At 45.2% G+C, this 26516-nt stretch overlaps 1 protein-coding gene across 3 annotated transcripts in view; it reads left to right on the top strand.

Annotated features, from left to right (window-relative positions):
• The first annotated feature begins 431 nt into the window (after nucleotides 1-431).
• BCAN (brevican) overlaps nucleotides 432-26516 on the top strand; it is a 69812-nt gene continuing 43727 nt past the window's right edge. The window contains exons 1-3 of one of the 3 annotated variants that reach the window (XM_077325599.1): nucleotides 434-707; nucleotides 13967-14126; nucleotides 15478-15591. The gene's annotated coding sequence lies outside the window, so the exon portion shown is untranslated. Of the gene's footprint in view, nucleotides 708-13966; nucleotides 14127-15477; nucleotides 15592-26516 lie in introns of all 3 variants that reach the window. The other 2 variants (XM_077325607.1, XM_077325593.1) reach the window with 2 other exon arrangements.

The raw sequence follows: 26516 nt of genomic DNA, 5'->3' as shown, positions 1-26516 counted from the left end.
GGTTCAGTCTGTTGGGACTTCTGGACTTGATTGGTCCTGAGTTCCTCCATGGAAATAGAGCTGCAGAGTAAGAGTGCATCATGAAAGTTCCTGACAGAGCGGACAATCTCCAGGTGGTGGCAGGAGAGCTCCTAGAATTACAACTAGACTCCTGGTTACAAGGACCTGTTCCCTTGGGGAAAAATGGCTATTTTAGAAGGTGAATGCTGCCATATTATACCCCACCAAAGCCCCTCCCTCTCTGAAACCTGCCCTCCCCTAGCTCCACCCCCAACATCTTCGGGCATCCCTCAATGCAGAGCTGGCCACTGTAGGGAGACTAAGAAGGCTTAGGCTCTCTAAGCCCAGGTGGCTTCAGTCAGCGTGTGATTATGGAGAGGAGGAGCTAGCTAAGGAGCAGGGAACAGAAAAGAAGAGGGCAGAGCTATCAATAGAGTGAAAGGGCAGGTAGCTGGAGGCCTAGGAGGAGAGGTAGAAATGGGAAACCAGGCCTCCAGAAAGGAGGAAGAAGGTGAAGCCAGGGAGAGGAAAATCCCTTGGTAAAGAGAGAGGTTGCAGCATTGCAACTCTTCTTCATTGTCATGAGTTGTTGCAGTGAGTAAAGTTACTCACATCTTCAGGTGTTTGGAATGATCAGCTTGGCATAAAGATACTGGTACAACAAAGTAACAGCTGAACTGCTGCTTTCAAGATACCATGGGCTCCAGGTATGGTGTTCTCCCTGCCCCTGGAAGGCATCCCAGATGGGCACCTTTATTTTAAATAAATAAAATCATTAGGACTGTTATTCTTTGTTAACAAAAGCAATAATAATAGGGTGATATTAGGAGAACCTTAGGCAAGAAAAAGTCTGATACATCAGTAAAAAAAGAGCTTTTGATTGATTTCAAAGGTGATTCCAAATCATGAAGCAGGTAACTGACAGTTATAAAATTGTGTGTAATGTGGGGAAAGTGGATAGAAAGACGCTTTCCACATCTAAGATAGCTTGCTAAAACAGGAAGTGTTTGTTTTTGTTTGTTTGTTTATATGCCACCCTCCCCGAAGGCTCAGGGCGGTTTACATGAAACGATACATGTAACTCCATTTATAGTAATAATAACAAGGTGATAACAACAATAACATTAACGTAATAACAACAATAACATTCAAGTACGGAGGAAACTGCAAAGAGCATCAGCTCAATTCATGCTGAGGCCCAGTGGGTTGGGTGGGTTTGTAGTAGTCATCGTAGGAGAGAGGCTTGGGGGCCAATGGAAACTGACCTGAGCCTCCGGGGAGGGCGGTATATAAATATAATAAATAAATAAACTGGTAGTTTAGGGAATTTGGACAGTCTGGTATTATACTGCCGCTCTGATATTGAGGATGGGGAAAAGGAATGGGTCTGAGGATAGATCAAAAGTTGACCCTTGCAAAATGCAAATGCAAATGATATTGCTGGTGCAGAAACAGTCTAGAAGTTTGACACTTGTTTTGTTCTTTCTAACTGAATGCAATCTGCGTATACTTGTCAGGGTGGATTCTTTTTCCATAATATGCAATAGGCTTGAGACCAGGATTATGTACTTCTTACAACAGTATTCCCCATTATTATCTGTGTAAAAATTGGACAATGAAGACAGCTGATGGGAAACAAGTGGATGCTTTAAATTTTTAACTTGTGGTTTGGGAAAATTAATGATAATGTGTCTTTTGGGGATAGTTCGATTGATGGTTAAGAACTGCTGTATTGGGCTAATGGCTGGAAGGGGTTACAATGTCAGGATAGTCTGCCCTTGATAATTTACTGTTCCTTCTGGTTAAATTTGCTATCAAATTTCCCCTTGCATAAGGCACATCTGAAGGATCACATGAAACGAGTTATGAATTACTGGTGTAATCTAATGGTGAACACACTGGGCTATGAATCTGGCAAGCTGGAATTCAGATATGTTCTCTGTTATGAACTCACCGAGAAGGCCAATCACAATTTCTCTCTCTCCCTCCTTACCCCCCCCTCCCAATCTGTAGGGATCTGCATGGGTACTGTAAGTTTTCAGCAAGGTAATGTAGGTCAGTGGTCCCCAAACTTTTTTATCACTGGGGACCGGTCAACGCTTGACAATTTTACTGAGGCCTGGGGGGAGGGTAGTCTTTTGCTGAGGGACATTACCGCCGCCTGAGCCCCTGCTCCACTTGCTTTCCCGCCAGTGCCCCTGACTTTCCGCCACCCGCTGGGGGGCGATGCCAGCAGCAGCTACGCAGTGCAACGCCGAGGGGGAGCCCCAGCCATGGCGGCCGCTAGAGAGCACCAAAGGTGGCAGCGTGTCAGGGTAGCCCCTGAGGCAGCATCCGGGGAGGAGGACGAGGAGGAGCCACGGCTTGGTACTGACTGGTCCCTGGACCGGGGGTTGGGGACCACTGATGTAGGTGACATGTTTTGAATGGTCAAGGGAGTTACATTAATTCTGAAGTTTGCTCAAAATAAGTTGAGGTGAATTTGGAAGAGATATCAGCCTAGTCTAGCCTGATCTTACTATAGATTGGAAGCTAAGCAGGGTCAGTACTTGGATGGGAGACCAGCAAGACAGACAGGGGCTGAGGCAATGGCGAATCACCTCTGCTTGTCTCTTGTCTTGAAAAGCTCCTGAAGTGGAACTTCATGGGGTCACCATGAGTTGATTGTGACTTGTTAGCATCCTTTACCTTTAGGCAGGAGAAATATCAGAGAAATGTTGCAGAGACTTTTGAACATATAAGAATAAACAAGCAAAATTTCTCAGGGGGGCTTCACACCCTCCAAAGTAGCTAGTAAGTTTTGCCAAAAGAGAAATTTCATTCTGATTTTGGCAGTTCTTGCTAGAATGAGAGATACAGAAAATTTACCTCAAAATACTTTTAATAGTTAAAGGTAAAGGTAAATGTATCCCCTGTGCAAGCACCGAGTCATGTCTGACCCTTGGGGTGACGCCCTCCAGCGTTTTCATGGCAGACTCAATATGGGGTGGTTTGCCAGTGCCTTCCCCAGTCATTACCATTTACCCCCCAGCAAGCTGGGTACTCATTTTACCGACCTCGGAAGGATGGAAGGCTGAGTCAACCTTTTAGTAGTTACTTTTCCCCAATCTTCCAATGTTTTGATGCTGGTGGGGAGAGCTCTGGCTATGTCATCTTTATTATTTCCATACTGATCCCAGGCAATTCTTGACCAACAATGAGAATGATTTTTTTTTGGTATGCTGTACATACATACATACATAACACTAACTATGCTAAATACACACAGAAATTCTTCTTATACTATTGACTCATGCACACTAAAGATCTTGCATATCCAACATATTTGTACATAAACTTAATATCGGTGGTATACTAATTGTGTGAAAACTGCATGCAAAGGACATAAATCTAACAAATAAATAAAATGAGTTATCAGGAAACAGCAATGAAAATGAGGCCAAGGGCAGCTGTCTAATAAGGTGAAATGAAGCTACGGCCTCAAGCGACTGATTTGGAAGGCAAACAATCTTGTAAGTCTTTGGAGAGCTTTACCGGGCATGTGCAGCTTGTCATGCTTTATTTAAGGACTTCTGGAGACTGAGGGGGAGGGGAGTTAGCTCAATGTTGAAACAGCATGGGTGGCACAGAGCCAGCATCAGCACATCCTGAGGTGGGACAGTTACAAGGTCCAGGACTTCTGGTGGGGCCCATTGCTGCTCTCCCCCATCCATGCACCTCTGCTTCCACTTGTCCCTGTCAGTTTGCTTGAAGTCCTTTGCCACCCCTGCTCACAACTGCCCAGAGTCATTGGAGAAAGGCGTATAGTTGCACTGAAGTGATGCGGCTGGTTGCCATGGCAGCAGCACTCCCAGCTGCAAGCACTGGCCAGTGAGATAAGTGAATGGGTGTGTACATGGTGCATGCAACTTAGCATGGATGGTGGGAGGGCTTGTGAGCATGAGAAGGATGCACAGACAGGTAGGGTCTGCAAGAAGGGAGGTAGAAAGAGAGGCATGGGACGGACTTGGTGTTGAATTAGGGTTGTCAGCTGCTGGGCCCCACCCCCTACATTCTATCGGCTGTTTGGCAGGGGAGCTTACCAGCAGGGTACTGAAAGCCACCTCTACCAAAGAAATTTTGCCCAAATATCAGAGCATCGCCAAGATGGCAGCAACACAATGGTGTCACTTCCCATTACCACATCACTGGCAATGAGAATTAGGCCTTGCTCCAGCTCCTGGTGAGTTATCCTTGCCTGTTGCCAGGAGGAGCTAGCCGCTCTATAATAGGGAGATGAAAACCCCTGGACCTGATCCTGGGTGAGATCCTGGGTGGGGGCAGCCAGAGGGCATCACTAGTGAGTGAGATGAAACTGATAATTATGACAATGTGCGAAAGCAAAACGAACACAAAAAGAATCATAATTGGTGATTTTGGATGTCACAGTGTTGTGTAGCCAACCTAATTTGGAGAAATCACTAAGGGCAAACAGTGCTGATTGCTAGCCCCCAGGCACATCTCCTGATAGGTTGGTCACCTGTGCAAACCCAACCACTTGGGCATCATAAAGAACTTTAATAAAGTTAGGAACATTTTCTAGCACTTAAAAAAAAAAGTTATTCTTCTTCAATGAGATGAATCCTGATTGGACGAGAACACTAATTTCTACCCAATTTTATTGCCCTCTTGCAAGTGGAAGCCCTGCCTTCAAGAAACAAGCTGTGATGTGGCATAATCAACTCCAGATGCAGCCAGCTGTTTCCGGATGAATGATGAAGCCGAGCTTTTAATTCTTCTTGCTGGAAAGAGTGCCTTATGCTGGGCATAGGAGGAAAGCTGCCAAAAGGGACTTTGTGGAATTGGAGAGATCTGGGAACACGTCTAAACCGCATTCTTTTTTTATTGCATTTGAGGATTGCGAATAGAATTAAGTCACTTCTGCCATGCTAAAAAAAGACTGGGGGAGAATTAGGCATGAATTACAGTAAAATGGATCATTAAGATCAATTGAAGCGGCTTGATTCTGAGTCAGAACACTGGCCAGCCAAGCCTAGCTGTAACTTTTCAAGGACCTTTCCATCACAGGCTGCCTAATGTCCTTTTAACTAGAGCCCTGGGGGTTCAGTCTAGGACACGCAGCATGCCCAAATACATGTCCTACTGCTGTGCTATGGGGATTTGGAAGGGTAACCACATATGCTCCTCCGGGTAAATGCAGATTTCAAAGGCGATACTTAGGGCCATTTCGCACGGGGATCTTTGTTGCAAATTGGTCACTGAATGAAAAATCGCCATTTAAAATAGTGGAATTCGTCGTTTTGCACACCTGGCTTTGTAGTGGAATCAGTTGCGTTTTTTAGCGTTTCCCACAGGCTTCCGGTCTCGGCAGAAATCGCTAGAAAGGAAGCGCTATTGCCAAGCTCGTCCCGCCCCTGGCCGTCAAGCAGCCAATGGGCAGCCGTTAGCATGCTCCCAAACAGCCCCTTTCCCTTTAAGAAAGCTTTTTTAAAAAATAAAACAGACCCATAGCAACGAATCTAGGTAGATTCGTTGCTACGGAGAGACCCATCCAGCTGCCTAATGTGAGCTGTCGTTTGATTGTATGATCGTTTGCACGCTGCCTCGAGTGATAAAAAAAAATTCCCCCCCTCCCTTCTCACGGGCTCGATTTTCGGCTGAATTTATGTGTAAAAAATAAAGGGACTTTATTTCAGCAAACGGGCTTTTAAGTGGTTTGTGCTTAGTGACTAAAGGTGAAGGACTGAAGCCAGGGAAGCCTCTAAACAGAAAGAGGCTCGCCGGTGCGTTTATCCCCGCTCGCTCGGAGAAAAAAAAATGGCGATCGCTTCGCCGGAAGTTTGGAGGAGAGAGCCAGGGGGAGGGACTTTGAAGAACCAGCAACAATGGTAACGCACAGGTCTTTAGCGCTAGTGTTGCAGATTGGTTGCAGGAGTGTATCGCTATCCGGAGGGTGAATCCACTTTTCTGGATTCCCCTGAAAGCGCCACAACGAAGCGCTTTTGGCGGGTCGGTTTCAGGATTGTTGCAGATTGTCTACGACGTCGTGGGTTATGGCAAATTAGTAGCGTTTCCAATTAGCAACCATTGTGCTATTTTGAAGCCGTGCGAAATGGCCCTTAAAATGGCCCTGTTTCAATTTTTGTGCATATAAACTGTTGTGTGTGGGTAGGGAATGACAAATGACCTGAAAGTGCTGCTAGTTAGGGATGCCAATCCCCAGGTGGGGATCCTCCAGTTCTACAGCTCATCTCCAAGCGACAGAGATCAGTTCCCCGGGAGAAAATGGCTGCGTTGGAGGGTGGATTCCATAGTATCATATTTTACTGAGATCCCTCCCTGCCTCAAATCCTGTTCACTCCCAGCTTCCAAGCCAAAGTCTCCAGGTATTTCCCAACCCAGAGAGGCAACCCTTCTGCTAATAATTATCTTTTCCTGAACCTTTTGCAGTGGTTCATTAAAGCACCCTGTATGGCTAAGTACAGAGCCAGTATGGTGCAGTGGTTAGAGCAGGGGTAGTCAACCTGTGGTCCTCCAGATGTCTATGGACTTCAATTCCCATGGGAATTGTAGTCCATGGACATCTGGAGGACCACAGGTTGACTACCCCTGGGTTAGAGCATCAGACTAGGATCTGAGAGCCCTAGGTTCAAATCACCATGCTCGGCCACGAAAGCTTGCTGAGTGAACTTGGGCCAGACACACACTCTCAGCCTAACCTACCTCACAGGGTTATTGGGCAGATAAAATGGAGGACAGTAGAATGAAGCAATCCACTTTGGGTCCCCACTGGAGAGAAAGGTGAGGTATAAATGGGGTGAAATAAATTTAAAATCCTGTCTTCTAGGCAGACTGATCCCAAACAATCAGAAAAGACCATGTCACATAGCCAATCAAATCTGACTACATTGTAGTGTCAGTGAGCACAAAGTGGACTCTGAGACTAGATAAGGTTTCCTTGACTGTGAGCTAATGGGATCAAACCTTCCTCTTCGTAGATGAATGTGTTTTCTTCCAAATTTTGCCACACACACACCCCCGCTCCAAAATCGCTGAAAGGTGATACTTTTCAGCACTGCCCCAAATTTTTGCAAAAAGTTTTGCCCTCTTTTGGCTCAGCCCTACCCATAGGAAACCACATAGCTAGTGGTGTCATTCCTACTGTGTTAAAATGCCCATTTTATAGAGCAGCAAAAAGTGAGATTGCAAGTATACATTCTGCCCTATGGCTTGTGAGGCCAGGGAGGGAGCTGTTCTGAAGAGGCTTGGTGAGGGATGAAGCTTACTTAGCATTCTACGCAGTTACGGCCCTTCACTCATGGCTGCCGAAATCCCCTGTATTTGGCAAGAGCCAAATGGATTTTTGCTCCTTTCTCTCTCTCTCTCTCTCTCTCCCACCCTTCCAGGACTAAATATTCATCAAGCAGCAGGCCAGTGCGGTGAAAAACCACAGCGGCCTATTAAATTTTTTTTAAAAACTTCTCTAAAAGGCAGCTTGAGAGGAAACCAGCAAGTTAAACCTAAAACAGGACTTCAAACATTTCTTTAGTGCTGGGATTGACCACTGGTGAACATGTACTGTATTTCCACAGGCCCGCACAAAGAGGAGTTGATTTACATGACAAAAGGAACAGCTTCCTTCAGGGACCAATTGTTGACGCTTTGCCAAGAAGTGGTGAACAACCCCCACTGCCCCTCTTCTTGCTTTTGGGGGTGTCAAAGGCGAGACAGTTCTCTGACGCCTGTACTCCCACCCATGGCGTCAAATCATACTTAGTTCATCAAAAGGTGTGTGGTACATTTGAAGGTTGTTAATTCATAGGGCGCTATAACAGCATGTAACACACACATTTAAACTTTTTTTTTCTCTTTTCCTGGCAAGACTTATCATACAGAACTGCTAGCAGCATCAAATTCTCCAAGCTGAATAAAATTTATCACATCCCTGAGGTGAATCTTACCTCTGTCTAGGATTGCCAGCCTCTAGAGGGGAAATCAGGATAACAAAGTGGAAATACAAACGGGAGGATGTATACAAGAAAGGGGGAAAGAACGTGTGGCTCAATAAATCTTATAGTTAACAGAGGAATTCCTTCTTATTAGAGGTTAACATTAAACTCGAAGAGAAGTTCTTATCTTCAGAAACTTTAATATCATGAAAACATGACTAGATTCCCAGGTCGATTTCTAGCCTGTTCCCAAGAAACCTTGTGCCCTGTTTGAATGATTTTGGTTGCCTGCAATCATTATTACAAAACTGAAGAAATCTCACAACGAAACTAGATGTTACCTGGGTGTCTAGCCTTGTTTTGATGATATCAAAGACTATTTATTTATTATATTTATATACCGCCCTCCCTGGAGGCTCAGGGCGGTTTACTTAAGAACAAACAACAATACATAAAACTATGAAGAACTTCTCATGTTGTTTAATGTTAGCCTCTAGAATTGTGCCTGGAGATCTGGAATTAGAACTCTCCCTGGGGTGACCTTAGGCCAGTCACACTCTCTCAGCCTAACGGGGATAAATTAGAGGAGAAGAGAATGATGTGTCTGTGTTGCCATTGTGAAAGAAAGTGGATATAAATTCAATGAATCTGGCTGAAATCTGGCCATATACCAGGGCACCCCTAGACTGAAATCCGGTCCTATCTGGAACACTGAAAGAATAGGTTGCCTAGGAGAATGCATCTCTTACATGATGACGATGATGTTATCTGTTCAGTCATGTCTGACCCTCGGCGATTCTATAGGAAAGATTTTGCCATGGGCCCCTGTCTCTGACTGCTTCTTTTAACTGATTCATGGTCATCCCTGTGTCAGCTTTGATCGTGTCGAGCCAGTGGGTCCTTTGTGGCAACCATGTTTCCTTTTGCTGCTGACCATGCCGAGCATTAATGATTTTCTAGCGAGTTTGATAGCATGATGTGTCCAAAGTAAGTGAGCTGTAGCCATAATATCTTGCCTTCTAATGATATAGTTGGTTTGCTCCTCTCTAAAATTATCTTGTTGGCAACTTTGGCTGTCCACAGTATCTGCAGCATTCGTCTTCAACACCATAATTCGAAAGCATCTATTCTTCTCCCGTCTTCCTTCTTCAGGGTCCAGTTTTCGGATCCATAGGTTGTTACGGGGAAAACACTTTGTATTAAGGCTGATATCCTTACTCTTCCATATTCGGTTCATGCCTCACATATTAAAGGTAAAGGTATCCCCTGTGCAAGCACCGGGTCATGTCTGACCCTTGGGGTGATGCCCTCTAGCGTTTTCATGGCAGACTCAATACAGGGTGGTTTGCCAGTGCCTTCCCCAGTCATTACCGTTTACCCCCCAGCAAGCTGGGTACTCGGAATTAATTCCAAAGAAACATGTATAAAATAAAGACATAGATAAGACTATAGAGTAGATAGATCTTACAAATAAATTGAACTGAGAAAATGTGTTTTTTCTCCCCCATAATGGTTTCAGAATTCAACTAAGTTTGCCAGCTTGGAAAATTCCTGGAGATTTGTAAGTGAAACTTGGTAAGGGTGGTGTGGGGAGAGCAGGGAACTCTGTGGGAATGGGGTATAACTTTAGGGTTCTGTTTCCACCCATCAAAACTGCCATTTTACTTGGGGGAAACTGTAATTTTCTTCAGCGGTGGAATTTGAAAAGGATGTTTTGTTTTGCCTCTACCATGTGATGCCCTGGCCTAGACCAGTGGTCCCCAACCTTTTTATCACTGGGGACCAGTCAACACTTGACAATTTTACTGAGACCCGGGGGGGGGGATAGTCTTTTGCCAAGGGATGTCACCCCCACTGTCTGAGCCCCTGCTCCACTTGCTTTCCCGCCGGCACCCCTGACTTCCCGCTGCCCGCTAGGGGGCGCTGCCAGCAGCAGCTGCACAGTTCCATGCTGAGGGGGAGCCCCAGCCATGGCAGCCACTGGGGAATACCAAAGGTGAGCTGGTGGCAGAGTGGCAGGGCAGCCCCCGAGGCAGCAGCCAGGGAGGAGGACGAGGTGGAGCCGTGACCTGGTACCGACTGATCCACGGACAGGTCCCAGTCTCTGGACAGGGGGTTGGGGACAGCTGCCCTAGACTACCTCCACTTTACCGAAGAGACTAGGGTAAAGTTCTGGACCCTTCACTATGTGAAGGTCAATATTTTCTTCTGCTCCTCAGTTGCTTGGGGCATTTGGGAGTGGAGCAGGGGTCAGTTAATGGGAAGCCTAACATTACTTCAATAATTTTCTACCTTCAAGCTATAGAGCTCTACAGCCATAATGGAATGCTTCCCAAATCTGAAATTTGCCCAAGATCCCGCAACTTAGTCTTGATTTTTTTTTAATTATTGAAATGGCTCAAATTCTCCTGATAAAATAGAATTTGTATCCCTGAGCCCCAAAATGCTCTACATTTACAACACATTGAATGTTTTTAAAACATTGGCTCAGTGTTAATTTTTATGCAAGCCTGAAGCATCACCTTTTTAAACTCAGTGCAATATTCTTATACCATGTTATTCTCAAATTCATTAAATCAACAATACCTGTTGTGAGAGAAATTTGGACAAGGATGCTGATATCAATTCAATTTTTTTTCTTTGTAAGAACATTTGCAAGGTTTGAAAATGTCTTTGAAAATTCCACATACTAACATTCTAGGGGCCTTTACGCACGGGGATCTTTGTTGCAAATTGGTCACTGAATAAAAAATCGCCATTTAAAATAGTGGAATTCGTCGTTATGCATACCTGCCTTTGTAGTGGAATCCAGTTGCGTTTTGTAGCGTTTCCCACAGGCTTCCGGTCTCGGCAGAAATCGCTAGAAAGGAAGCGCTATTGCCGAGCTCATCCCGCCCCTGGCCGTCAAGCAGCCAATGGGCAGCCGTTAGCATGCTCCCAAACAGCCCCTTTCCCTTTAAGAAAGCTTTTAAAAAAAAAAAAAACACACACCCATTGTAACGAATCTGTGTAGATTCGTTGCAACGGAGAGACCCATCCAGCTGCCTGGGGTGTTTGAGCTGTCGTTTGATCGTTTGATCGTTAACACGCTGCCTCCGAGTGAAAAAAAAAATCCCCCCCCCCTCACGGGCCCGATTTTCGGCTGAATGACTGTGTGAAATGTGTGTGCTTAGTGACTGAAGGGGAGGGACTGAAGCCGGGGAAGCCTCTAAACTGAAAGAGGCTCGCTGGTGCGTTTATCCCCGCTCGCTCGGAGAAAAAAAATGGCGATCGCTTCGCCGGAGGTTTGGAGGGCAGGCTCAGGAGGAGGGACTTTGAAGAAACCGCAACAATGTTAACGCACAGGTCTTTTTCGCTAGTGTTGCAGATTGGTTGCAGGACTGTATCGCTTTCCGGAGGGTGAATCCACTATTTGGGATTCCCCTGAAAGCGCTACAACGAAGCGCTTTTTGCAGATTGGTTTCAGGTGTGTGGCAGATTGTCTACGACGTCGTGCGTTAAGCCAAATCAATAGCGTTTCCAATTGGCAACCATTGTGCGATTTTGAAGCCGTGCAAAAAGACCCTAGCAGTGATCTGATCCTTTGCAGATCCTTTGCAGAAGTGGAGGGATGCGCGTACCCTCCAGACACAACCCCATCCATGAGGCATTTCAGGCAAGAGACAAGCAGAGGTGGATTTGCCATAACTTTCCACCCTGCAGCATCCCCAGTGCTCCTTGGCTGTCTCCCAGCCAAGTACTGATTATAGCTGACCCTGGTTAGCTTCCCAGTGCTTATGGGCTTGGTCTAAGCTAGGCTATGAGGGAGACTACTCAGAAGAAAGCCCTGCTGAATTCAGTCCAGCGGATCAAACTGCTCAGCAAAATCAGAATCAGACCTCAAGCCTAAGCTACTCCCCTTCAACTTAAATAGCTCAGCAGAAGAGCCATTTAAATTGGAAGAAGTCTCCCACCCACCCCCCTTTTTTAATTTGTAGGCAACTTGGGCTGACTCCCCATAGGGTTTTGAAGACAAGAGACTTTCAGAGGTTCGCCATTGCTTGCCTTTACATAGTGACCCTGGTATCCCTTGGTGGATTCCCACCCAAATACTAACATGGCAGACCTTGATAAAGTGTGCATGTGCACAAAAGTTTTGTTGGTTTTAAAATTGCCACTGGACTCAAACATTGTTCCGTGGCTGACCCTGCTTAGCTTCAGAGGTCTAAAAAGAGGAATAAAGACCTGCCCCTCCCCCGGCTTTTACAATAAAAGAAGATTTCCAAAACATACAATGTCATTTCTTGATGTCTGTGTTTATTCCAGTGGACGCGGCCAAAATGGTATCCAGATAAACCTCAAGCAGGTACGGGGATCCTAGTCTGTAATGATCTGATCCCCGTACCTACCAGCTTGAGCCTATTCCCTTTGTATACACAGGGAAATTGAATAATAAGGACTTGCCACTGATGAAAATTTATGTTTGAAAATAGAGCTTTATCTGGGTACCATTTTGGCTGAGTCCATTGGAATAAACACATTGTATGTTTTGGAACATTCTTTACTGTAAAAGCTGGTTGGACAGGTCTTTATTCTTTTTGGTTATTCTCGGATTGTCCTGGTTCTATTCTATTATTGCTTCAGAGGTCTGACAAGATTGGACTAGCTTTCATGTCCTGCATTGTGTGTGGGGTTAGACTAGATGACCCAGGAGCTCCTTCCAACACTGTTATTTTAAGATTCTATGATTCCTTAGAATGGAGGAGAGATTCAAGCTCTGCTGAGGAGTGTGGCTGGATCTACGAAACATAGCCAAGCTACACTTGGAAATTTATCAAGTATTTTCTGGAGATTTCCACTATTTATATAGACTCATGCTTTTGCCAGAAGAGGCGAGTCAAGAAAATCTGCTTAAGAACCCCCCATTCCTAAAAGTACCTCTGAAGAGGGATCCTGGTCTACAGAATAGTATAATCTATATTCTTCTGTTCCTTGAACACCTGCCAGTTTGCAAATCTGGCCACTTCCCCAAAGTGCAAAACCTCCCTTTCAATTTTAACGTGGATTCTGGCCCTGAGTACATTTCTTTTGAAGTAAGCCGTGCTGAATTCACTGAGTTTTACTTCCAAGTCCGTAGAAGTAAACTCTACCGGGTTTGAGTTATATACGTTAAGTGCCGTCAAGTCCCAGCTGATTGACGATGATCCCAGGCTTTCAAGGCAAGTGAGGAGCTGGGGTGGTTTGCCCTCGCCTTTCTCTGCAGAGACCTTCTTGATGGTCTGCCATCCAAGCACCAACCCTGCTCAGCTTCTGAGATCTGACAAAATTGGGCTACACCATACCACCCTCCCACTCTTGGCTTGCGTGTCACTTATTAGATGCGTACCTGACCTTTTCTTTCAGGAGCTCAGGGCAGGTTGTCATCTCTCTCATAGCCCAACAGCCTTGTGATTTGGTCAAGGTCACCCGGTGAACTTCCTGGCACGGTGCAACCAGAACCAGAGTTTAACAGCCCTATCCAAATACGATAATTACTAAACCATGCCGACTGTCTTCACTGTACATACTTTTAAAGAATTTGATCCATTTATTTCCATTACCTAGGTTTAGTTTTTTATTGGCCATTTTTAAAAATGGGACAGCAATATTTGGACATTAACAAACATCCCTTGTAACAAAGGCAGCCAATAAAAGAACAGACCTCTCCGAGAACCAAGTTTGGTGCAATGAATAAAATCACCTCTCTATTCCAGTGTTCTGCTGTCGTCCCTCCCCCCCTTACACACCCCTTTTTTGAGATACGGTATGTATGTCTTCCCATACATACATGAATGTATGTATGCAGTTGCCCCCTGAGTTAGAAATAGACTGGCCAAGCAGTGTAATTTCTTTTCCTTTAAGAGGGAGGGGGACCAGTGGGAGGGGAAGAGAGAGAGAAAGAGTGTATTTCCCCCCTCTCTTTCTGCATCAGGGAGCGATTGTCCTGCACGCTGTTCTTGGCTGCCTGCTTATTCTCTCCTTTCTTTCATTTGGAATAGCTGCAGTTCCGCTCTGCATTGCCCCACTGCAGGACCCATCCTTCTTCACTCCAAGAGGAAAAAGTTCTCAGTGTCACCCGAGAGCCCAGCGCGAGCAGCTCGCTTTGCAGTAACGGAAGATTCCTGCATCTCTGCATCTTCCTTGCCTCCAGAAAGAGCCGTGAGTGATGAAATTAGACTCTCTTTTCATTTATTACAAAATGATGCTCTGGGGCTATCGGGTTTCTTTATGGAATCGTAGAGCAAGGTGGGGAGGGGGGCTCAGCAAGTAACACCACCAAATTATTAGGGCTTACTAAATCTTGTGCAAGAATTCACTGCTCTGCCAAAAAACATTTTTTAAAGCCTCATCTCAACCGCCTTGATTTTAAAGGTGCATATATTTATTACAATTCCTCAGTCAGTCAAAAATGCAAGGGCTAGAGTTCTCATGGGAATTGAGCATAAAATGAGACCTATGCCTCCATGCTAGGAGGTGATGATAATAATATTTTTCCAGAATCAAATGATCATGTCACTATAACAGAATATCTGGAAGTTCTGTGGCTGCAGCTTTGGTTGCTTGCTGATCATGTGTTTTCCGCAAGGGCATAACCTTCATTTTAGGATTATTTCCATGTCTTTTTCTTGTGTGGGGTAGGAGTATGAATCCATCATGCAAGTTTGAAGTCAGTTGTCTTGGGTTCCAGTCGCCCTTTCTCCTCCCTTTCTCTCCCCTGTCCAACTCTCTCTCTCTCTCCCTCTTTGCCTCTTTGTGTGTAATATAGGGGAAGAGTTTGAGCAATCCCATAAGAATTACCCCAGGTATCACTGATATTCTGAGTTATACTGCCTCTGAACATGGAGGTTCTACTTAGTTATCACATGCTTGATTTTCCCCCAGCGCAGTCAATGGGATTCAGTGGGTGATCCATAAATCATATCAAAATCTTATTATTATTTTTCTCACGGAAAGCCCTGAATCTGTTATAAAGAATGTCATGGGGGGATAAATTAGAATAAATTATTTGAGAATTATCACACAACTTCAGGTCCAACATGAGGGCAAGGACTTGATCTTCATTTCTTGTTTGCTGGCCCTCCAGAATAATTTTGTGTGAAATGAGATGCTGGATTATATGGACCATTTAAGCCTCATCCATCAGGGCTTTTCTGATGTTTCAAATCCAGGCTTTTGGCTGTATAATTTCTTACTGCATAAATTCAGCAAGGAACCCTTACAGGGTCAACTTGTGGTGAAACCCATAATCCAATTTAGTCGCATTAATATTACCCCTGGAGTTACAGAATCTGTAATTCATCTTTGCGGTTAAGCAGTCATGTAATTCCGCTAGCAGACTGATGGACTTTGGTGACCCTTCACCTGACTGCTCACTTGAATAATGGCAAAAACTCATCAAGGACTAGATGAAATGAAGAAGAGTAGGTTTTTCTCTCTCCCCAAAGGAGTCTCAAAGCAGTTAATCATCACCTTCCCTTCCTCTCCCTCCCACAAAAACCTTGTGGGGTAGGCTTGGCTGAGAGAGTTCGGGGAGAACTGTGACTGTCCCAAGATCACCTGCCAGATTTCATGTGGAGGAGGAGTGAGGAATCAAACCCAGTTCTCCGGATAAAGTCTGCTACTTGTAAGCACTGCACCATGCTGGTTCTCGTCACGAGGCATTAACATTGAGTTGAGCATTAGAAGTGCTACAGCCTCTGTTCACACGTGGGGAAATAGCCATTATAAAGCTACATATAAGTATGCCCAACAAACACCAGTGCTATTTTCCTTGGGAAAGCCACGTGGTTTAGCATCCCTTGGTTGGCATCTAGGTTTGCTGGAAAGATGTCTAGAAAACTATGCCCCTCCCCCCGAGAGTGTCTGGCCAAAATCTGCTCAGGATCCCTGGGCCAAAGGAAGGGAAATTGGCCTCAACCTGGGCCAGGGCCTTCTTGGCCTTGATCCCAGGCTGGTGGAATGCTCTGCCAAAAGAGATAAGGGCCCTGTGGGACTTTAACAGTTCCATGGAGCCTACAAGACAGGGCTGTTCCTCCAGGCCGATGGTTAAGACCCAAATAGACCATCAAGAAGTTCAAACAGAGGAAGATCTGCCCTCCGACTTCCTGCATTGTGCAGGGGGTTGGACTGGATGACCCTGGAGGCCCCTTCTAACTCTATAATTCTATGATTCTGTTATCTCAAATCGTCCCCCAGCTCAAATTAGTCAGGGGCTACTGTAAGTTATAAAAAAAAATGTCTGAATGTTTTCATCTTAATATATGATTTAATACTAGATTTAAAGCTCATTGTATGTGGAAATACAATGGGTGCTAGTATTGTGTGTCCTGGGCCCAGCATCCTTGCAGCCCTTCCAAGGCCCCCCCCGCACCCCGTCGCCCCTGATCCTTGTCGCTCCCTGCTTCGTCGCAGGGGAAGGAGCTGGGCCGGTGCGCCCAGCTCCTTCCCCGTCCCTAAAGCCCTCTCCCCCGCAGTCTGGGGCTCAGAGGGCCAGGGCTGACAATCGGAGGGGCCAATCAGAAGGTGCTTCACGCCTCCCGATTGCCCCCCCCCCGATTGTCAGTCCTGGGCTGGGCGGGCAGTCCGGGGCTCAGGGGACCAATAAAGCAGTAAGGGGGGTTGGGGTAGGCCCAGTCTGGGATGAGGAAAGGAGCCAATTGGCCCTTTGGTCCAGGACTGACAATCGGGGGGCGGGGCAATTGGGAGGTTCTTCACTTCGCGCCTCCCGATTGGCCCCCCTATTGTCAGTCCTGGACCAAGGGCCAATGAGCTCCTTTCCTCATCCCAGACTGGGTCTACCTCAGCCACCCTTACTGCTTTATTTATAAAACACCACAGCTGTGTAAGTGTGGAACTGTTTGGAGACGTCTTGGTCTCCAAACCCCTCACCATCTTTGTTGCCCTCCTCTGGGCACACTCTAGTCTGCTGAGTCGCTGACCAACAACAAGGGGACAGGAACCTCTAGGATTTGAATCACCCGGTCATGGATTTGAACCTGTGCCATCCCAAGACTGGTTTGGCTAATGGATTGGCTGGGGGGAAAAAGGTTCTGCTTCATACCAGGTGTAATTAACTTATGGATGTGATCTACCATGAGAGTTATGCTACTGAAGCGGTTGTTTTATTGACAGAACAGTGATCATTTAATTGGAACGAAAGAAAGGTATACGGGGCTCGTTGTAACTGGCTGCCTGTGGAGGAGTGCGGAATCAGACTCAGCTCTCCAAATTAGAAGCCACTTCTCTTAAACACTGTACTAGTGGGGATGCCGGATGGGGGGGGGGGTGCCAGTATGAGGGTAGCAGGTAAATGTTTTACTGCTATAATGAGAATTGACGTTCACAAGTTCATATACCAAAGACTTTGTTCTCCCATTTTTACATCTTGTTGTTGTTGTTGTTATGTGCGAAGTCGTGTCCGACCCATCGCGACCCCATGGACAATGATCCTCCAGGCCTTCCTGTCCTCTACCATTCCCCGGAGTCCATTTAAGTTTGCACCTACTGCTTCAGTGACTCCATCCAGCCATCTCATTCTCTGTCGTCCCCTTCTTCTTTTGCCCTCGATCGCTCCCAGCATTAGGCTCTTCTCCAGGGAGTCCTTCCTTCTCATGAGGTGGCCAAAGTATTTGAGTTTCATCTTCAGGATCTGGCCTTCTAAAGAGCAGTCAGGGTTGATCTCCTCTAGGACTGACCGGTTTGTTCGCCTTGCAGTCCAAGGGACTCGCAAGAGTCTTCTCCAGCACCAGAGTTCAAAAGCCTCAATTCTTCGACGCTCGGCCTTCCTTATGGTCCAACTTTCGCAGCCATACATTGCAACTGGGAAGACCATAGCCTTGACTAAACGCACTTTTGTTGGCAGGGTGATGTCTCTGCTTTTTAGGATGCTGTCTAGATTTGCCATAGCTTTCCTCCCCAGGAGCAAGCGTCTTTTAATTTCTTTGCTGCTGTCCCCATCTGCAGTGATCTTAGAGCCCAGGAAAATAAAATCTGTCACTATCTCCATTTCTTCCCCATCTATATGCCAGGAATTGAGAGGGCCGGATGCCATGATCTTTGTTTTCTTGATGTTGAGTTTCAAGCCAACCTTTGCACTCTCCTCCTTCACCCGCATCAACAGGCTCTTTAGTTCCTCTTCACTTTTTACATCTTAGTGTTAAACAAAGCAGGAGCGTCACCACACGGTTTATGTTATCTGTAAGACAGAAGCAGAAGTCAAGATTTATAGCACTTCCTCCTCCTCCCTAGCAAATGCTTCAAGACTGAACTTTTAATGAAACTCCTGTATTTGCTCTAAACTGTCTAGAATTCGTATGTTCATTTGTTCTAAGACCAAAGTAGGAGGATTACAGCTAACTGCTGTAAATCTTTTCTTGTGCAAACTTAAACCAGCGCCTAATCACTAAGGCAGTACTTGAAGCAACTTTATCTCTTTTGTGTTCTAAAATGCACCTGACTTCTAAAGCCCTTTGAATGTTCCTTAGATAGTACGGTGACTGTCATCCCTCTAACCCAGGAATTTATCTGCTGGCATTTCATGAAACCCTGGGGTTTCTTGGCAGCCCTGGAAGAGTTAATTAATTTTTATGTTTTTTTTTAAATGTGTTTATTGAGTGATATTGACCGTATATGGATATGTCAACACCTCTCCCAAAATGTCCAATGGTGGGCCTGGAGGGGGTGGGCAGGGGAGGGGTCTTGGGTGGGCGTGTACACAGTTGTGTTTCCCAACCATATTCTGCACAATTGCACCACTTCTGGGCTTTCTCAAAGCCTGAAGAATGTTTCAGGAGTTTCTCAATGGTAAAAAAAGTTAAGAAAGGCGGCCGTAACCTAAAATCACATGTATCATGTAGAAATAAAATTGTATTAAATTTATTCCTCCTCCCTACTAGGCTTTAAATTGGGGGCTATTGTCTACAGGGATGCCAGGCTGATCTTTTAATACAAGATTTAATACAAGATATGGGTTCCCAGAATTATAACTGATCTCCAGCCTCCTGTGCCCCTGGAACTGCAGCCAGTGTTGTCAGCTTTAATTGTACCCTTGTGTCAAGCCCTATTGCTGCATCTGCTTCCTCCTCTGTATATCACTCTTTCTCTGCATCATGATTCAAAGGACCAGGATAAGGAGGGTTAGCAGCCTCTCGGTGGTGTCTGGAGAACTCATGGGAGTACAACTGAGAAATTGACCACTTTGGAAGGTGAAGACTGACATCATATAAGAATCATAGAATCATAGAGTTGGAAGGGGCCATACAGGCCAGCTAGTCCAACCCCCTGCTCAACGCAGGATCAGCCCAAAGCATCCTAAAGCATCCAAGAATTATATTCTACTGAAGCCCCTTCCCTCCCTGAGACTCTGCCTTCCCCAGAATCCACTCCCCAAATCTCCAGATATTTCTAAACCCGGAGATGGCAACTCAAATTATTAGGTCTTGGGGGCTGCCAGTTGCTGATCCCTGATTAATTTGATGGTAGAATTGCCAAGATGGTTTCTTTTTTACTAGGCCCTTTTTCTGCAGGTTTACCCTCAGCCTGACTTATTGAGACTAGCAAACAAGGGGGCTTTTTGCATACTCCAAAAAGTGTCATCAGAGGATTCCTTCATGTAAAACTGCTGCTACAGGAGCAGCCTATGCCATTTTTTCTTTCTCCTTTTAGGCTACCTGGTGACCCTTTTTTTGGGGGGGGGCGGACTCGTGAATGTGGCATTACATGCAACCATGAAAGCACTTCCAGGTGTATACCCGGAAGTGACATCATGGCATCAGGCAGTGCTCTAGCGATTTTGCAAATCTCTATAGTTTTTAACCATAGAGATTTGGGAGAATTCCTAAAGCGTCATGCAACACTGTGATGTCACTTTTGCAGCATTGTGTGATGCTGTCTGCTTCCCATTAGGAGCTCAAGGTTCAAAGTGGGAAGGGACCCACCATAGTGGTCAACTGGGGGCCATTATGTACTCGTTAGCTAATGCACTTTCAATGCACTTTAAAAGTAGATTATTCTGTTCTGCACGGAGAAATCGAGCTGCAAAAGCACATTGAGAGTGTGCATAATGGGCCCTGGCAAGACAACTTTGCAAGTGTGAGTTTGTTTTGTGCTCTCAGAGGTGACTATTTCCTGGTCTTCCCCTTTTCCTGTGCATAAATATCTGCTTTGAATCAGATACCATCCTGCATTGTTTTAGGATGCTTTGGGCTGATCCTGCGTTGAGCAGGGGGTTGGACTAGATGGCCTGTATGGCCCCTTCCAACTCTGTGATTCTATGATTCTAATATAATCTGGGACAAAGTATGGTTTAAAGTATGGTATGTTCTGATTGAAGCCCCAGGACCTTTTCATGACCTTTTTCAGCTTTTAGGATGACCAGCATGTTAAGGCTACACTAGCCCATGCGAAACCATCTTGTGGGCTCAGCATACAGTGAACAAAAAGAGCCTGCAAGGATTTGCAAATCTCCACAGTGTGGGAGAATGTCAGTGCCAGCTCAAAAGAGACCAAATGCATTCAGGAGATGGAGCATCATTTAACAAAGAGCTGCTTTTTCATACCAACCTGCCTTCAGGGAGCCAGCTTTTGGCCAGACTCCCTTCCTCCTCCATCGTGGGGACATTTCAATCCACAAAGGGTTTGGAACATGCCAAGCAGCTGGGGGAGGGGGGGAGCAGGACGGAAGACAGGAAAATGAGCTCATTCATGGCTCGGTCCAATTAAGCTGCCCCAAAGATGTCAGCAAGAAGAAATCCCTTTCCTTTCAATGACTATTAGGCAACATAGCTAAACAGAACCTCCAGATTCAGGGGCAGTATACCCCCGAATTAGCAAGGGACAAGCAAAAGGGGAAGGATTCATCCCTTTTTTGCCCTGCTTGTGAAGTTCTCAGGGGGATGTGGTTGGCTGGATTCGGCCGCTTCGGCTTCAGAGCCCATAGAAGTCAATGGCGCCATAGTTGATGGCGCCACGTCGGTGTCTCCGCATTTCCCAGGGCCTAAGGGGGGTGGGGTTTGAGGTACAGCCTCCAAACTTGCAGGGTAGCTCCAGGAGGTTCTTCCTAGACTTCCCTCTAAATTTCAAAATGAAAGTCGTAATGCAATCCCACCTTCATAGAATCATAGAATCATAGAATCATAGAATCATAGAATCATAGAATCATAGAATCATAGAATCATAGAATCATAGAATCATAGAATCATAGAAGGGGCCATACAGGCCATCTAGTCCAACCCCCTGCTCTACGCAGGATCAGCCCTAAGCATCCTAAAGCATCCAAGAAAAGTGTGTATCCAACCTTTGCTTGAACACTGCCAGTGAAGACCTTCATGAAGATACTACCACCACCCCACGCTTCTGTAAAGCTCAGGGCACCTCTCCACTCCAGCTGCCTCATGTGGATGATGTGATCTGAATAGCTGCCTTCTTATCCCTTATTTACTTTATTGTTAAAATTTACAGCCTCCGCTTTAAAAAGCACGTAAATCAGCTTATATAGAGAATAAAATAGCATTCAGTAATTAAAGAATATCAATTAATTGACCAAAATGATGATAAAAAGATTCTGAAAGATCGTTTTGTATGCCTCATTCCCTTCCACTGTTACACATTGTTACAGTGATGAAAGACCTTTGATTGTGGTGTGCTGTGTTAATATAGTTGACAATAACTGGTCCTCTTTACTAAAATACTCTACTTAAAAATTTGTCCTGAATTATCAACTATTCTAAATATGCACCTGCAGGGAGTGAAATAAATGCACCATGTGTAGGCACTAGAATTGATGTGCATTAAACCACCTCTTGAAGATGAAACTCAAATACTTTGGCCACCTCATGAGAAGGAAGGACTCCCTGGAGAAGAGCCTAATGCTGGGAGCGATGGAGGGCAAAAGAAGAAGGGGACAACAGAGAATGAGGTGGCTGGATGGAGTCACTGAAGCAGTCGGTGCAAATTTAAATGAACTCCGGGGAATCTTAGAGGACAGGAAGGCCTGGAGGATCATTGTCCATGGGGTCGCGATGGGTCGGACACGACTTGGTACCTAACAACAACAACAACAAACCACCTCTGCCCCAAGCTCAGAAATTTAGCTTCCAGAGGCTCTAGGGAGGAAGGAGAACCCTGAAGGATGACAAAGCTCACTCTATTTTTTTTAATAACCTGTCCTCCGAATGATGCTGATGGGGGCATCACCGGGGCCTGGAATTGGGTTCACTGTGAGTGGGCAGGTGGTTGTGAATTTCCTCCATTCTGCAGTAGGTTGGACTAGATGACCCTAGACGTCCCATCCAGCTCTATGATTCCAGGATTCAAAGTTAATGGGTTTTTATTGAAGACTTTGTAACCTGCAGCGAGCCATTGGAATGGGAGTGGTGGGATATAAATCACATAAACAAACAAATAGGGGCAGGCATAATATATAGAATTGACTCCCACACATGCACACTTGGTTAACTCTGCTTCCGTGTCGGGCTGATGCAGCCAACCCAACGCAATTGCAGCAGGGCTGTATTCATGAGCATTCTCGTGCTTCAGAATGCAGTTCAGCCGCCTGTTTGCTCAGTGGCAGCGGGCAGAAGAAAGGAAGTACACGTGTGTGGCTTCAAGCACAGAGAATAATAGGAACAAGGAGAAGGAATCTGGAAACATAGCTTCGGGGCTACCAGTATGTACCCAACAGCTGGAACGTAGAGACCTTTCCCCAGCTACCAGGACGAGGCTCAGAACTCCATACGTCAGTCTTCTACCGGCAAACACAAAAGAATCGCTCACATCCGCCCTTGAGGGTTCTGCCAAGTTCTCCTTCCTCCTGCTGCTACATTTCCTGGGTATTTCAGGGGCTGTCCCCTCTCTGGTCCACCTCCTTTCCTTAGAGCCAGCTCAGGAACATTCTATCGCCTGCTCTCCCAGTGAAAAGATTTATAAGTGGAGTTGCTTTGTTGTCAGGCTGAGGTGTTCAGTGGGTACTTTGGTGTCTGACCACGAGGCATGGCGTCCCGTCGGTTTCCTTTGCCAGCCTGCCAACTTCTGGAGTCATATGAGAGAAGTACAACTGTGAGGAGGAATGTTAAAGGCCCCCATTACTTACTTTCATGTTTCGGTAGAAAGAAAATTGTGATCTGAAGCAAAGAATATAAATAAATATGTAGACTCATGCAAATTTGTACACACGCTACTAAGTAGAGGAATAGGAAATATACTTATTGCAGGCACAATGTTTTCTGATATTTGTCTTGCACAGGTTCTAAGTTCTAAGACTGGGGAATTTTGCATTTAATGGGTTTCTAGAACTCTAGAATATATGCACATGCACGTAAAATCTATTTATTGATTACCATATGAACCATCTGTTCCAGTTTACCAAGTGGGAATTCTTATTTTCTGTGTGGCTTGCAGAAATGCGCCTACTATGCATTGCTGGTCATTCTTCAAGATTCAGCTTCTTCATTGCCATTTCTGCACATTAAAACTCTGCCCTGGGCAGGTGGATGCATCTTGTGTCTCAGCTGCATTCATGCAAATACATGTGCATAAACACAAAGGCACTCTGCATTGTTTGCCTGCCATTTCATACATGGTGACACCTGCTGAAGTGTATTCTACACTGCTTTTATTTTCCTTAGCATTTCTTTAACCTAAACTCCCTAAACCATTTTGGCTTTTAAAGGTGCAGGACACAGTGACTGCTGAAAAAATGAATGCAACAGAAAAACAAGGAACATTTCCAAGGAAAAATCCTACTGCCTTTGCTTATATTACTGTTTTAGTATCAATAGGCAATAGGCTCAAAGGTACCGGGAAATGTTAATCAAAGTAATATAAGGAAAGGCGATAGGATTTTTCTACTTTTGCTACAATAAACTGATATTGGAGGATTGGAGGACACAACCACTGAAGAAGTCCCTGAAAACAGAAATTATCTAGAAATCATTATGGTTGTTTCTTCTTGTATATAAAAGAAATTGTATTGGAATTCAATATATACATTATCTCAAGTATATTGCCTTGGAAAAGTTCCTTGTTCTTCTGTTGATTTTCCATTGTGAACCTCCCTTTTTTCATGTTGAAAAAATGAATGCAGCAGAGTGGAGATTCCTGCATTGTGAAGGGAGAGAGTTTAGGCAGTAATCTTTGATACAAAAAACTGAGGGGTTACAAGTACGTCCCTGTTTCTCTGTATGAAATATTGGAGGGGATGGAATAGAGACCACAGCCATCCATGGAGATGGCTAAAGCAAGGGTAGTCAACCTGTGTCCTCCAGATGTCCATGGACTACAATTCCCATGAGCCCCTGCTAGCATTTGCTGGCAGGGGATCATGGGAATTGTAGTCCATGGACATCTGGAGGACCACAGGTTGACTACCCCTGGGCTAAAGAGATTATCAGGCACAGGAAGGGGGGCAATGATTTCTCCTGCTAATAGAGGCACCTCTAGCGTTGCTGGAAATTAGCACTAGGTGGGAAGAAGAGTTCCCCCAGCTAGTGCAGTGTGCTAGCCTCAGCTCTCCAGGATTCTTCTGACACGTGAAACTACCTTATTAGGATTGCCAATGCTGGCTTTGGAAATTCCTGAAGATTTACAGGTGGTGCCTGGAGGGAGAAAAATTTGGGAAGCAGATGGAGCAATGTAATATCACTCTGAGTCTTACTTTCTCCCCTCTGAAGCTGCAATTTTCTCTGGAGGAACTGATGATTCTAGTCTGGAGATCAGTTGTAATTTGGGAAGAACTGCAGGCCTCCACCTGGAGGTAGGGAACCCTATAACTTGTACTGGTTCCATCTTGCCCTCTGTTGTCCACTGTGATTGACAGCAGCTGTCCAGGGGCTCACAGTCTTTCCCAGCACCTGCTACCCAAGAACATTTTTCAATGGAGATTTCAGGAACTGAACATGAGATCTTTTGGCACCCAAAGGTAGAGCAGGCTGCTTGGGCAGGCAGCCAGGTGAGCTGCTTATTTACAGTATAAGGGTCTTCAGTATATTGCAGGAGTAGTCAAACTGCGGCCCTCCAGATGTCCATGGACTACAATTCCCAGGAGCCCCTGCCAGCAATTGACTACTCATCAAGTTTTCAGACAACACCAAATTGGGAGGACTGGCAAATACTCCAGAAGATAGAGACAGAGTTCAACAAAATCTGAACACAATGGAAAAATGGGCAAATGAGAACAAGATGCAATTTAATAAAGATAAGTGTAAAGTTCTGCATCTGGGTCAGAAAAATGAAAAGCATGCCTACTGGATGGGGGATACGCTTCTAGGTAACACTGTGTGTGAATGAAACATTGGGGTACTTGTGGATTGTAAAGCCCTATGAAGATAGGTTGAGGGAATTGGGAATGTTCAGCCTGGAGAAAAGGAGGTTGAGAGGGGACATGATAGCCCTCTTTAAGTATTTGAAAGGTTGTCACTTGGAGGAGGGCAGGATGCTGTTTCTGTTGGCTGCAGAGGAGAGGGCACGCAGTAATGGGTTTAAACTTCAAGTACAATGATATAGGCTAGATATTAGGAAAAAATTTTTCACAGTCAGAGTAGTTCAGCAGTGGAATAGGCTGCCTAAGGAGGTGGTGAGCTCCCCCTCACTGGCAGTCTTCAAGCAAAGGTTGGATACACACTTTTCTTGGATGCTTTAGGATGCTTAGGGCTGATCCTGCATTGAGCAGAAGGTTGGACTAGATGGCCTGTAGGGCCCCTTCCAACTCTATGATTCTATGAGTGCAACCTAAGAAATGCTAGCAATTGTGAAATAATAATAATAATATTCAGACAAAGTCTGCAGATGACAAAAGGTTATTTTTGGGATAGAAAATGACAAAGCCCCTTTCCTTAAAACAAAAATCTCTGAAGTATGAAATGAAACTCTTCCTTCCTTGCTGCCTTTCGTTCTTATCTCCTAATTTCCTGCTCAGGATGGTTGTTCTGAGAAGTCAGCATAACAAAAGAACAACCAGATACCCCCAAATTGCAAAAAACAGGCATCATTCTATGATTCTAGGATGCTTTGGGCTGATCCTGTGTTGAGCAGGGAGTTGGACTAGATGGCCTGTATGGCCCCTTCCAACTCTATGATTCTGTGATTCTGTGATTCATACCAGTTGTCGTGGGAAAGGACTATCCTTTTATTCCTACTCTTGGCTTCCGGTTGTTAAACCAAGTTTTCATCCATAACAGGACCCTACTTATCTGAGGCGAGAGAGAGAATCTTTCCTCTTTCCTACCACCTTCAATCACCACAATTCCTTGCAGTGTTTCTTGTCTCCCTCAACCAGCTAAAATTTTTGAGGGCCTAGATGTAAGACCTTCCTGGAATCCTTTATATGGAGCCTCAGCTTCTGTGGTAGAAGAAACCTAGCAACGTTGGATAATGCACTTTCCGTACGTTCTCAATGCACTTTAGCAATCTTTTTAAAATGGATTATCCTGTATGAAAAAGGAAAATCCACTTGCAAACCATTGGAAGTGAACTATTTGATGTGCGTTGAAAGCAAACTATTTGATATGCGACTCATTCTGCTTTTGCAGCTGGATTTTCTTGTGCCAAGCAGGA

This window comes from Paroedura picta, chromosome 1, assembly GCF_049243985.1.
Source record: "Paroedura picta isolate Pp20150507F chromosome 1, Ppicta_v3.0, whole genome shotgun sequence".
NCBI lineage: Eukaryota > Metazoa > Chordata > Lepidosauria > Squamata > Gekkonidae > Paroedura > Paroedura picta.
The sequence above is the reverse complement of the archived record's forward strand: the minus strand, read 5'-3'. Positions and strand labels throughout refer to the sequence as shown.